The sequence below is a fragment of the Triticum urartu genome, chromosome 3A (assembly GCF_056163025.1).
Source record: "Triticum urartu cultivar PI428250 chromosome 3A, HENAU_Tu73, whole genome shotgun sequence".
In the NCBI taxonomy this organism is placed as follows: Eukaryota; Viridiplantae; Streptophyta; class Magnoliopsida; order Poales; family Poaceae; genus Triticum; species Triticum urartu.
The window spans coordinates 665,462,105-665,470,882 of NC_141875.1; the positions used below are offsets into that span (position 1 = coordinate 665,462,105).

Below are 8,778 nucleotides of genomic sequence, written 5' to 3' on the forward strand. Positions count from 1 at the left end.
TCGTGGATACAGAAAGTTACGGCGGTGGAATTAGGGTTTTGGCTCCGTATCTGATCATTTGGGGGTACGTAGGTATATATAGGAGGAAGGAGTATGTCGGTGGAGCAACAGGGGGCCCACGAGGGTGGAGGGCGCGCCGGGGGGGGGGGGGGGTAGGCGCGCCCCGTACCTCGTGGCCTCCTCTTTTCTTTCTTGACGTAGGGTCCAAGTCTCCCGGGTCTTATTCTGCGGATGGTGTACAAGTGGGAAGATGCCATGCCCAGTGTGCATGCAGGCTCTACGTTTAATTTGGCTGCAAAAGGGTGGCAAGTATGTAGCATTTGACCTGCATTGACAGTTCCTCCCTCCAGACCATCCAGACAGGGAAGACAATAAGAACTTCACGAAAGGCTGGGTTGTCCATGAAGTAAACGAGATTCCAACATTTTCTGGGGCATATGTTCTTGCTCAGCTAAAAGCTCTCAAGCGTAAAGGCGAAGGCAAAGGTAAAGGCAAAGGGGAAAGCGAAGGCCAAGGCCAAGACAAATGCAAAGGCAAAGGCAAATGCTTTGAGGGATATGGTGAGACGCACAACTGGACTCACATTACCCCATTCACGAAGCTTCCCTATTTCAAAGACCTCAAACTTCCTTATAACATCGATGTGATGCACACCGAAAAGAATGTCGCAGAGTCCCTTTTTGCCAAGATCCCACATTCCTGATAAGACAAAGGATAACGTTAAAGCTAGAGCCGATCAACAGAATTTTTTTGATAGACCATGTCTGAACATGCGGCCTCCTTCAGGTGGTCGAAGAAACTGGTGTGAAGGTGACCAAGGAAGAAGCTAAGGCACAGGACCTTACCTTGGAACGGGAGCAGTACATGTTGGTAAGCATAACAGACTTTTCATTCCGATGTTTGTGGTAAATTTCATTGTTTCGTGTTCACATGCCATTATGCTTCATTATGTAGGTGGCTCCTGATTGGTGCTATCGCCACCCTGAGGGATGGCGGGATTGGTGGATATGTGGGTCGGCGCGGACATAGAGTTTGCTGCCAAGAGCAGCATAAACAAGGCTAATCGAGGATGTGACGGACCACACGGTCAGGGAAACCGAAACCACTGGCACACCAAGAAAATTCAGGTATATCTATGTACATGAAACATTCTTGATCTTCTATTTGCCGTATGTTCTTATGTATGACTAACCTTTGTTTGGCGGTGCGGGAGGAGAAATTGAAGCGGCCACTCTCAGACATCGAGTCCTGGAGATTCGCCCGTGTGCGACCTAATCGCAAGGATGATGAGAGTGAGTACTATGGCAATGTTGGGGAGAACCTGGAGTCCTACAAGAAGGAGTTTAAGAAGTGGAATCCTGACAAAGGAGACCCCATGTCTGCGGATTCTGATGAGAGGGCGGTTGTGAGCATAGGGCCGAGGAGTCATAGTCGGTCGGCAGTTCTGGATTCGGTGATCACCCCTTCTATCTCCTACAGACGGATCCGAGCTACCAACCCGAGGCCGAGCCCGCGCCCATGCCCGAGCATGTCCACTGCACAGGCCATCCTAGCCAGCGCAACTCTGTAAGTATTTTCCCTCTTATCTTCTTTCTTTCTACTTTTATTTTCCGCTTTGTTATGTATTATGAGTTGCATCATGTCATATTGTAGGCCTACATGGAGTTCCAACGTCAGCAGCTCTACGGATGGAACCAGAGAGTTGCAGCAGTCATGGAGCACAACAGTCGCATGACGCAGCTTATGTTTGCGTCTATGGCAATCAGGGAGATTCCTACAATGGAACCACCACCACCACCTCCTGGACCACAACCAGTGGTGCATACGTTTGAACAATTTCTGGCAGACCACTACAATGTCACTTCGGTTAGTACATCACCAACCTATTCAACCACAACTTCTCGTTTATTCAATACAATCATATATTGCCTTACCATCTCTTTCCAAACATGCAGGGAACCGGTAGATCATCCACCGGTGGTGGTGCTACTGATGGTTCCACTCCTGAGTCACGGAGCCCAGTCACTCCGGTCTGGCTTGGCGGCGGCGGTGGCGGTGGCGCTAGCGGTAGCGGTAGCGGTGATGACCTCGGCTTTGGCAGCCTCGGCTTTGGCAGTGGAAGTGATGCCGCTTAAGCCTTTTATTGTGATCATGTTGGACTTGCGATGATGATGCTTCTATGTTGGACTTGTGATGATGATGCTTCTATGTTGGACTTGCTATTATGTTTATCATGTTGGACTTGCGATGATGATACTTTTATGTTGGACTTGTGATGATGTTTATCATGTTGGACTTGCGATGATGATGAACTTTTGATAATTATCTTCTCTTTTCTGTTGTGATGATTACATACTATTATTTGAATTGAAATGCAACAAAAATAGGAAAAAAAGAAAATAGTGCATAGCTATGCCGACGGTTTAACCGTCGGCATAGATCCCAGCGTGTTACCAGCGGTTGACACGTGGCAGCGTCTGGGAAGCTTGGCGTGGAGCTACGCCGACGGTTAGGCCGTCGACATACATTTTGGGGCTATGCCGATGGCCTAACCGTCGGTGTAGCTGACACGTGGCATCTTTTGGGTGGCCGTGGCCTGGCGGTACGCCGACGGTTAGGCCGTCGGCATAGCCCCAAATTCTATGCCGACGGCCTAACCGTCGGCGTACCGCCAGGCCACGTGTCAGCGTGTTATTGGCAACCCTTTCACGGCGGCGCCGTCAACGTCCGTCAGGTGGAAAATGTTGCCGACGGGGTATGTATGCCGACGGTTGTACGTCCCCCGTCGGCTTAGCTCACTATGCCGACGGTTTTTATATGTCGACGGCCGACCTGAGGTACGCCGACGTACGAGTTGCCGACGGGGCTATGCCGACGGGAGCCGTCGGCGTAACCCTTTGCCGACGGCTTTTGGCCCTATGCCGACGGTCGTGGGCCGTCGGCAACGTATCAAATTCTGGTAGTGTGCGTGTATTCATAGGGGTGAGTATATATACGTGTTGTGAGCATCTGTGTGACTATACTGTGTTCATATTTTTATTTTAACGATATGGTCAACAAGAAAACCGATTCTTGGCCTTCCAGTTAGAGATGTATTTAGAAAACCATGGTCTCAACTCTCAACCCTCTGTAGAAGCGACTCTAGCAATCTTAATGTTGCAGCATCCTGGCAGTTCTCAACACAGAAGCACTTCCACTCCCATGGTTGCCCATGACCTGAAACAACAAACACATTAGCACATGCTGATGGAACTCTGAAAAATATTATTTTTAGATAACAGGTGCTTGCTCGGCTTTAGCGAACTGAATCCCTTAAAGCATTTACAACACAAAGAGTAGCAATGAAAGTAAAATAGTTTGATACAGACCCAAACTGGGCCAACATCAAAGGATCAAGGATCCCCGACACGCACAGACAAGGAACTAACAGGACGACGAGACGCGCTCGGTAGGCACATCACCCTCTGTGCCGGCCGCCGACCTCCCTGAGGGCCTTCGTATGATATCAGAGTTTGTCGCACAGCATCCCAATGCTGGTTGCAGCGCGTCCCTTGCTCAGAGGCTTCCATAGCTGTAAAAAGATAGTCATTTTGTATAAGGCATCAGCAGGGTGCTTAATGAAAATCCCCTCAATAATAGGTTTGTTTCTAACATGGCATAAGGCCCATGACAAGGCCGCAAAGATCATCCAAGCCAATTTAAGAGGCCGACCCAAAAGCCTTGTACTAAGGGTGTGAAAGGCCAGAAAAGAAGCGGGTGCCCAGCTGCACGAAGTAAAGTCATGGACAGAATCCCAACGAAATTGCACCATAACACATTTGAAGAAAATATAATCAACATCTTCAACAGCCCACACAGCGGACATAGCCCATCCCTTGGACCATGCCGCTTTTGAACTTCAACTCCCACAAATATTCAAGATGGCCAATAAGATGATATGGACGGTTCAGCCATGACAATATTACATAACCTTTTCAGGTAGATTGTGTGTGTGGATGAGAAGAGATATAATGTGATGATCCAAATTGTGAGAAAAAAATCATGTTGTAAATTTACAAGCGTTGAGCACCTGGTTGCGATGGAGCTCAAGTTCAGGAACCTAACAAAATTTTGAACCCAATAGTTTCAGTGAATATGCATGGGCTATTGTCGGTACTCTTGTTGTATAATAGGAAAGCTAGAGGTCTTATGTGTAAAAGTGAAGCTCTGTAAATATCTGTACTGAGGATGAATGGATGAGGTTGCCCCGACCAGAAATTCCAGTGTCTTCCCCTTCTCTCACCTTCGACTCCTCTCTGATTAGGTGTGTGTTCCACAACATGGTATCAGAGCAGGGTGGCTTGGGGGCCTAATTTGCGATGGTGGAGAGCTGAATCGGGGCTGGGTTGGTCGGATGTGGTGGAGGAGTGTGACTGGCGGCAGTTGAGGCGCAACGCTGGTCAGCAAGGGCGCGTCGGACGTCAACAGGCAACGAGGTTCAGCCGATGCGGTGACTCGATTTGAGCATTCCCTTCGTTGCTGGAGCTGAACAGGTCAGGCATTTGGGTACTCAGTCTGAGGTGTGTGTGCTGGGTGTGGAGGAACTGAAGGTATGGCAAGCAATGAAAATGCCCCAGCAGGAGTCACAGCGGGGGAGCTTGCTGCTGTTTTGCAGGCGATGGATGAGAAGTATCGGGTTTTGTTTGATGCAATTAACAAGCAAGCAGGGAACTCAAGATCAGAAGTGGAGATAAAAGAAGAGGTGCATCCTTTGCAAATGCCCCATGTAAAATTAGAAGGGCCTGAGAGTTATGTGAGTTGGGCAGAGCATACAGAGACCATTTTGGTCTCTAGGAAGCTTGAAGGTTATATTTTAGGCATGGTGGAGAAGCCTGCAGATGAGAGTTCCAAAGAAGGCCAGAAGTGGAAGGCGACAAATGCACTTGTGAGGGCCTGGTTATTGAGCTCGGTATCACCTCAGATCGCTAAGCAAATTGAAAGGATTAAAGAAGCTTCTGAAATCTGAAGATTATTGAAAGGGACATTCTCAGGAGTAGGAAATGAAATGCTTGCTTGCAAGATTCAGAAGGAGTTGCAGGACCAGAGTCAAGGTGAGAAGACAGTGGTTGACTATGTTTCTGAGCTGAAACGACTTTGGAGCGATTTGGATTATTATGATCCAATTGAGATGGAGTGTGGCAAGTGCATTGAAAAATACAATAAATGGACCGAGAGGAGGTGTGTTAGGGATTTTCTAAATGGACTTAATTCTAAGTTTGAAAACAGAAGGGATGCATTGTATGGTAGTGGGAAACTACCTAACCTGGAGCAAGCAATATCTGCAATTATTAGTGAGGAAACTCGGTTGAAGCTGGAGGCTACAGGATCGTCTACAAAAGGCGTCGCACAGAGGTGCTCAGCCTTCCTTGCTACAGAAGGGGCAAATTTTCAAAGATCAGGAGCAAGTATATATGAGAAGAAATGTTTTGAATGTGGCCAGCCAGGACACTTGCGAGTCTCTTGTCCTGAATTAGTTGGAGCAGGTCGGGGTAGAGGACAAGAGTGGCATGGCAGGGGTCGTGGACGTGTATTTGATGGACGTGGAGGTAACCGGGGGCGTGGTGTGCGACCTACAGGCAGGGCAAATATCTCATCAGTTATTGAAGAAGCCCCACAAACTATGAAAGTAGAGATGTCAGTCGATGACTGGGAGAGGTGGAGCAAATTTAAGGGAATGTGTTTGGAGGATAAGCAATCTATCGAGGCTTCTACTGCATCCACTTCTGCTGCATCTGCCAACTTTGGTGGTAAAAATTCTTGCACTATGAATTATGAAGTTGCTTATATACCATGGTTAATTGACTCTGGGGCTTCTAGACATATGGCTGGTTCTTATAGAAATTTTATTGACTATGCTCCTGATTTAAAAAGACAAAGTGTCAAATTGGCTGATGGCTCCTCTCAAACTATTCTGGGGTCAGGAACAATCAAGTGTGGATCTAATATGCATCTTTCATCTGTTCTGCATGTTCCCTCGTTCCCAATTAATCTGCTATCCATTAGTTGCATTACAAACAATCTTAATTGTGTTGCTATCTTCTTCCCATCATGGTGCTTATTTCAGGAACTTGGGACTGGAAGAAGGCTTGGGACAGGGTATTGGGGATCGTAGCAGAAATTTAAAATTTTCTACGCATTACCAAGATCTATCTATGGAGTAATCTAGCAACGAGGGGAAGGAGAGTGCATCTACATACCCTTGTAGATCGCTAAGCGGAAGCGTTCAAGTGAACGGGGTTGATGGAGTCGTACTCGTCGTGATTCAAATCACCGATGATCCTAGCGCCGAACGGATGGCACCTCCGCGTTCAACACACGTACGAAATGGAGACGTCTCCCACGCCTTGATCCAGCAAGGAGGAGGGAGAGGTTGAGTAAGAGAGTCCAACAGCAGCACGACGGCGTGGTGGTGATGGAGTGGCAGTTCTTCGGCAGGTCTTCGTCAAGCTCACGCGGAGGAGGAGATGTATTGGAGGGGAGGGGCTGCGCCAGGTTCAAGGGTGTGGCCGCCCTCCCACCCCTCCACTATTTATAGTTGGGGAGAGAGGGGGCCAGCCCCCCTAGATCCCATCTAGGGTTGGGGGCGGCGGCCAAGGGGGGGAGGAGTGCCTCCCAAGTCAAGTGGAGGCCCTCCCCCTTAGGGTTTCCCCTCTCCCATGCGCATGTGCCTTGGGGGGGTTGGTGCCCTTGGCCCATTAAGGTTAGGGCGCCCCCCTACAGCCCATGCTGCTGTATTGAACGTGGTGGAACATTTTTCGGACCTCCGGACCCCTCCGGAATCCTCCGGAACCTTCCGGAAGCTTCCCGGTACAATACCAGAAAAAACCGAACTTTTCCCGAAACCCGAACAACAACTTTCCATATATAAATATTTACCTCCGGACCATTCTGGAACTCCTCGTGACGTCCGGGATCTCATCCGGGACTCCGAAAAACATTCGGTAATCACATACAAGTCTTCCTAACAACCCCAGCATCATCGAACCTTAAGTGTGTAGACCCTACGGGTTCGGGAACCATGCAGACATGACCGAGACAACTCTCCGGCCAATAATCAACATCGGGATCTGGATACCCATGTTGGCTCCCACATGTTCCACGATGATCTCGTCGGATGAACCACGATGTCGAGGATTCAATCAATCCCGTATTCAATTCCCTTTGTCCAGCGGTATTGTACTTGCCCGAGATTCGATCGTCGGTATCCCGATACCTTGTTCAATCTCGTTACCGGCAAGTCTCTTTACTCGTTCCGTAACACATCATCCCGTGATCAACTCTTCGTTATGCCGAGTGGGCCCAGAGATACCGAGTGGGCCCAGAGATACCTCTCCGTTACACAGAGTGACAAATCCCAGTCTCGATTCATGCCAACCCAACAGACACTTTCGGAGATACCTGTAGTGAACCTTTATAGCCACCCAGTTACGTTGTGACATTTGGTACACCCAAAGCACTCCTACGGTATCCGGGAGTTGCACAATCTCATGGTGTAAGGAAATGATACTTGACATTAGAAAAGCTTTAGCAAACGAACTACACGATCTTTTGCTAGGCTTAGGATTGGGTCTTGTCCATCACATCATTCTCCTAATGATGTGATCCCGTTATCAACGACATCCAATGTCCATGGTCAGGAAACCGTAACCATCTATTGATCAACGAGCTAGTCAACTAGAGGCTTACTAGGGACATGGTGTTGTCTATGTATCCACACATGTATCTGAGTTTCCTATTAATACAATTCTAGCATGGATAATAAACGATTATCATGAACAAGGAAATATAATAATAACCAATTTATTATTGCCTCTAGGGCATATTTCCAACAGTCTCCCACTTGCACTAGAGTCAATAATCTAGTTCACATCGCCATGTGATTAACACTCACAGGTCACATCGCCATGTGACCAACATCCAAGAGTCTACTAGACTCAATGATCTAGTTCACATCACTATGTGATAAACACTCAAAGAGTTCTGGATTTGATCATGTTATGCTTGTGAGAGAGGTTGTAGTCAACGGGTCTTGCCATATTCAGATCCCTATGTATTTCGCAAAACTTTATGTCATATCATAGATGCTGCTACCACGTTCCACTTGGAGCTATTCCAAATTGTTGCTCCATTATACGTATCCGGTATCTCTACTCAAAGCTATCCGGATAGGTGTTAAGCTTGCATCGACGTAACTCTTTACGTCGAACTCTTTATCACCTCCATAACCGAGAAACATTTCCTTATTCCTCTAAGGATAATTTTGACCGCTATCTGGTGATCCACTCCTCGATCACCTTTGTACCCTCTTGCCAGACATGTGGCAAGGCACACATCTGGTGCGGTACTCAGCATGGCATACCGTATAGAGCCTATGACAAAAGTATAGGGGGCGACCTTCGTCCTTCCTCTTTCTTCTGCCATGGTCAATCTTCGAGTCTTACTCAACTTCACACCTTTCAACTCAGGTAAGAACCCCTTCTTTGACTGATCTATTTTGAACTCCTTCAAAAACATGTCAATGTGTGCGTTCTTTGAAAGTATCATTAGGCGTCTTGATCTATCTCTATAGATCTTGATGCCCAATATGTAAGCAGCTTTATCCAGGTCTTCCTTTGAAAAACACTCTTCAAACAACCGTTTATGCTTTCCAGAAATTCTACATTATTTCGGATCTACAATATGTCATCCACATATACTTATCAGAAATTTTGTAGTGCTCCCACTCACTTTCTTGTAAAT

At 47.5% G+C, this 8,778-nt stretch overlaps 1 pseudogene; it reads left to right on the forward strand.

Moving 5' to 3' along the window:
• The first annotated feature begins 4,591 nt into the window (after positions 1-4,591).
• LOC147981231 (uncharacterized) lies at positions 4,592-6,162 on the forward strand (annotated as a pseudogene).
• Positions 6,163-8,778: the final 2,616 nt, after the last annotated feature.